Source organism: Cryptomeria japonica, chromosome 1 (assembly GCF_030272615.1).
Source record: "Cryptomeria japonica chromosome 1, Sugi_1.0, whole genome shotgun sequence".
NCBI classification, from domain to species: Eukaryota; Viridiplantae; Streptophyta; class Pinopsida; order Cupressales; family Cupressaceae; genus Cryptomeria; species Cryptomeria japonica.
The window spans coordinates 39,611,890-39,617,889 of NC_081405.1; positions in this window are offsets into that span (position 1 = coordinate 39,611,890).

Here is a 6,000-nt window from a genome sequence, read left to right on the forward strand (position 1 = left end):
CCTTGAGCAGGTCATTTGTCTTCTCTAGAACCATAATATGCTTTTCATATATAAAACACAAATGGTCTTCCCTAAATCATAAATAGCAGGCCACGATTTACTGCCATGTTTCTCTTTTCATGGACATTTCTGTCTTTTCTGCAGATCTTTCTTCTCCTTGGGTTATGCTTTCTTTCTTTGCAGTAGTGTAATTTTTTTATTTTTTTGGGGGGTGGGGGGCATAAACTATATTTTGCCCACATTTACAAACTATCTCTGCAACCGCCTTTCCATCACAGTTTTGGAGGATAAAACAAATTGCTTTAATACAATGAAAAGTCTATGGACTTTCATCTGTTGATAAAGTTGATTAGTTTTGAATAAGTTATCAAAGATCACGTCTAGTTGAATGCAATGTCTTGACATCATAAGAGTTTGGGATTGTGCCCCAACAATATTTGTAAGATCCGCTTTCAATTGAAGAGGTTTCAGTCTAGGGTTTGTGTTTCAGCATTGGATAGCTAAACAATTGTGAGTGGTTTAATATAAAACCCTTCAACAAAATTGTGCAAAATAATGAACTAAATTTTATTGCTAAACAACAACAATATATACAAAAGATATTCTTCAGTTCTTAACCCTTGTCGAAATGGTTCTTAACCCTTGTCGAAATAGTTTGAATATTGCTCTTGTATTAAGTAGCCAAACAATTCGATGATTTTCATTTAAAACTCTCAAACAAAGTTTATTGATCAATAGGTATTAAGTAGCCAAACAATTCGATGATTTTCATTTAAAACTCTCAAACAAAGTTTATTGATCAATAGCAACAATATATACAAGAGGTACTGCTCAATCCTTAACTATTAGTAGAAATAATTTCAGCCTAAGACTTGTGTTCCCATATGAAATAGTTAAATGATTTTGCACATTTGATATAAAACTCTCAAACAAAATTTGACAAAACAATGAATAAAAATTTGTGAATAATTTGTTTTATTTGAACATTTTTTTCTAAAATGTCATTCATCTTTTATGCCTAGTTACATGAAACCTTCTAGAAATGCTTCCTTCCAATATGTGATTGTGAACATGTGCTAGATGTTAAAATGTCTAGAAAAGATGTTCAAAAGGAATTAGATAGAGTTTTTAAACTAAACTAATAAGCCTTTCATATAAAAAAAAGGAGAGACCTTGCTGGATTTATAATTTGGATAGTTCTATGAGCTATAATTAGGATATTAGAGGCCACTTCAACTTTATATGTTTTTCTATTATGTTTATCATTTTTGTTTTTGTTTTTCTTTATGTTGTAATATTTTAAATTTTGATAGGTTGAATGACTTCGTTGTTTATGTTTCTTGTACCTAAAATTTATTTGAAAAACATGCTTATACACGAATTATGTTTCTTGTTCATAACTCTAAACAAGCTAATCAAGACAACCTTGTTAAATGTAAGCTACATAGTGGCTTGTCTTGGGATTAATATCTAAAAATAGCATCATTATGCACCTAACATCATCTTTCCTAGAGCATTGAGATGTTTTAAACCCTTTTATGATTGGAACTTTGACAATGTCCTTCTCTGTATCTTTCTTGTTCTTGAATAAATTTTTACCCCTCTTTTAGTTAAAACAATGGCCTTGTTGATTCTCTTTGGTTTTCAGTATTAATCATTTTCTTAGGTTTCTCTTCTTATATATGTCTTTCGTATCACATGTGCATTAGATATCCCATTGACTTTTCTTGCTACAACTTGTTAGTAAATAGACCCATCCCAAAGTTTGTATAAAACCTTAGTTTTTATGGCTTTATTATGAAGATCTTTCCATTTAAGTTGTACGAGAGTATTCAATGTTTTTTTAATACATCTTGTTAAGTAACCTATATATTGGTGAAAAGAAGGTCATCATAGCTTATCTCATATTTTTCCCAGCCTATCTTAGCCATTTCTAGCTCACCTATATTTTTCACAATTATAAATGGACTGGAAGGGGTTAATAACCCATGCAAAAAAAATAAAATTAATGGATATGTACCTAGTACCCAATATGGATATGATATCTAGAAAGGATAGGACAAATTTTCAATGACCTTTGGATAAATATTATAACATACCTCATTTAGGTAACTATTTTTCTTTTGTTAAAAAAAAGGGTCAACTTCACTCATATTTACTCAAAAAGGCCTTCCACCCCATTTCAACCATTTCTAACTCCCCCTATATGCATCACAATCATAAAACCAAATTTCATGGCTACGTATTTTGTGTCCAATATGGGTAAGATACCCAAAAAGGATGGAATACTGATGCATGGAATTTTGGAGGCCATAATCTTTTACCCAAAAATTCAATTGGAGCAAGCTTGAAATTATTCCAATTTGAGTTTTTAAATTAATTTCAAACATTTTGATGCAGGAGCATCCCCGGTTCATGGCAATCTTGCATCAACCAAAAATATTTCCTTTCTGTTTTGCATTTCATTATGCATTTTCTGGCATTGGCTCACCGGATCTCGAGGAGTTGGATTTTGCTTAAGGACTTGATCATCTACCTTATTCCCAAGTCGTGGAGCATTTGGATCATTTTTCGGCAAGATATTGCTACCGATTTTTGAGACAGTTTTTTGGTACCGGTTGCCTGGTTGTAATCTACCGGGATCTACCGGATGCCTTCCGTAGCTTGTGGAGCCCTGAGCATTGATTCCAATGTTCCTTGGCCTGTGGCCGACCTTTCCCTGTGATCTACACTTCATCCTTTGGATTTTCCGGAGGAATTTCTTTGGCGGAGGTTGACCTTGTTGTTTTACACGTTAGGTCTTGTTCTTCGGCATTTGATCCTTTTTTGGGCCGACTGGATCCCTTTGGATTGTATAAATCATTTTAATTGAGCATTAGAATGTAAGATAAGTAGAGATAAGCTAAGAGATAGAACATAGAAGATAGATCTGAATGTTTGAGGTCTCGATTGTGACATGTTCTGTAATTAAGCATGTTATAGCAGGCTAGTGAGTCGGTTTCTGTAACCCGGTTGTTACTAGTTGATTGTAAAAAAATTTCATGATATAGTTCATTCAGTCCTGCATTGCCTCCATCATATCCTTGTGTTTACTCTTGCTAACCGATTCGGATTGATCTCTTTGAGTTCCCTCCTAACTGGTGACTGCACCACATTTGCACGTAATCATATTAAAAAATTGAAAAATATTGTTGCTTTAGTTAGTTTAAAACAATTGAAAACTTTAAATAACTTAAGAAAGTTGCAGAAAGAATTGCCAAAAATAATAATTTTTAGATTTTAATAAAATCTACTATAAAAAATGAAAATATTTGATTTTAATAAAAAATGTCAAAAAAAGGGTAATTTTTACTTTAAAAGTGATGCAGGAGCATCCCCGATCGATGAGCAATCTTGCATCAACCAAAAATATTTCCTTTGAGTTTTGTTCTTGTTTAGTTCATTGTGTAGTTTTCTGTGTTCTTACCAGTTGGTACCGATAGTTGCTTTCTTTTCGTGGCAGATCTTATTTTTGGTTTCCAGGCTAGTTCATGTGCTTAATTCCAGATTTCCAAATCATTTGGGTTCTTTTCTAGTTAGTTATCGCTTCCGATTGATTGTTTCTGGGTTCCGCGATAGTTCTTGTGCCTACCAGTTAGTTTTCCTTCATTACCTACGCGATTCTTGGCATGTGGATCTATTTTGGGTCTGGTCTAGTGTTCTTTGGCATATGGCCGACCTTCCTACTAAACCGCATCTCTTGGTTGTTATTTTCCGGAAAGATTTCTTTAATTCTTAGGGTCGACCTAGTTACACGTTCCATTTCCTGCATTGGTAAATGTAATCTTATGAGGCCGACCCAGATATGTTCCGGTGGGTATAAATATGATGTTATGTTATCATTTGTAGGGGCAAAGGAAGTAGATTTAAGAATAAGGATTGAGATTCGCATTTTGTGATCCGGTTGATTCTTAGAGTCCCAAATTGGATTGTATCTGGTTGATAGCCTACATATAACCGGTTGACTACCAGATGTTCTTTGATGATTATATGATGATAGTCAAAAGATTTCCGAAAGTTCTAAAGCAATAATACGATATGTTTGTGCAATCTTATTATGTTTTCTTGTTGCTTTCGTTGTGTTACTCTTGCTGCATAAGCCGGTTGATTCTCTTTGAGGGTTTTACCAGTTATGGCTGCATCAAGTGGTATTAGAGCTGGTTATGGACTAGCTAGTGGAAGAATTGTTTGCAAACATTGAGGCATTCCTTTGGGTGGACAGATTGTTGATTAGAGGAAGGTTGCACATGTGTTCAATAGATCGCCGAGGGGAGGCAATTGAAACTAGCAGTCAGATCGTCGAGTTGAGGCAGTTCACCAGAGTGGAAGAGGATATGCCACCTAGAAGGACAAACCCCCGGAGGGTAGAGAAGATGATGGAAGACTTCAAGAATGAAGTGAGGAACGAAATCCGAAACACTTTGGTTGGTTTGCTGAGAAACCTTGATTTTGAGGATGAATATGAGGAATCTGGTGAAGAGCTTGAGGAAGCTGAAGGACCGGAAGATTAAAGAGAGGAAAGATTCTTGAGAGTAGTGGCGCAAGCGAATAAATTTCATAGATTTGAAGTTTCCAACTATTTTGGAATGCTGAACCTAGAGGATCTGATTGATTGGATCAGAGAGTTGGAGGATTACTTCAAGTTTGAGGATTTCAAGGACCCGCAGAGAGTCTGGTTGGCACAGAATAAGTTGAAAGGGAATGTTGCCTTATGGTGGAAAGAATTGCAGAAAGATAGAGTGGATAATGGTGAATTGAAGATCACCTGGTGGAGACAGATGGTTGCAAGATTGAAGGCCAAGTTCATATCAGGAGACTATGAACTGGAGTTGTTCAAAAAGTTACAGAACCTAAAATAGAGAAACATGACTGTGAAGGAATATACTGAGGAATTCTACAAGGTGGTGATTAGATCTGGACATAGAGAGATGGATAGAGAAAAGCTAGCAAGGTACATAAATGGACTTGCATTTAGTATTCAAGATGAAATGAGTATGTTGAGGGTTTCCATAGTTGAAGAAGCTTACCAGTATGCTTTGAAGGCTGAGGAGGGTTTCCATAGTTGAAGAAGCTTACCAGTATGCTTTGAAGGCTGAGGAGAAGATGAGAAGAAGACAACCGAATAGAGGGAAGGAGAAATTCAAAGGACAGATGAGTGACAGTATGAAGAAACTGGTTGAGGAAGATGAATCAAAACCTAAGTGGAGTAAAGATCTAGAGAAGAAGACATAGAAAAAGGTAGTAGAAGTACCAGTAGAGAATTCTCTGGCAAATGTTACAAGTGTGGAGAAACCAGACATAGATTCTATGAATGTAAGGGAATGGCAAGAAGTTGTGTGGCAAATGAGGAACCGGAAGGTGAAGGTACCGGATCTGACTGTGCATCGGAGCAAGGAGAATCCCTTATGTTCAGGATAAAGGATACCGGATCTACTCAGAGGAAGAATCTTTTTCAAACTGTGTGTAAATCAGGTGGCAAGTGTTGCAAGGCTATTGTAGATAGTGGAAGTACTGACAATTTGGTATCTGAGGAGATGGTTGTGAAGCTTGGATTTAAGAAGCTTGAGAATCTTTTTCCTTATGAGGTAAGTTGGTTGCAAGATGATCAAAAGATAGAGATAAAGGAGCAATGTTTGGTTAATTTCAACATTGGGCCTTTTAGAGATGAAGTTTTGTGCGATGTTGTATATATGAGTGCTTGTCATGTCTTGTTGTGAAAACCTTGGCAGTTTGATAGAGGAACTATTTATGACTGTAGAAGATGTTGGCATTCTGATGCAGTTTTGCATGACCGGTGAATAATATGGTTGTCATTGTTGGCAACATCATCTCTTAAGTCTTCAGTCCATCGGTAGTAAGTAGACTAGGATACTGAGGTCAACCGGCTAAGCAATAAGTAAACAGGATAAACAGTGAGTGGACCGGCAAGCAGTGAGTAGACTGGCAAGTAGTGAGTAGACC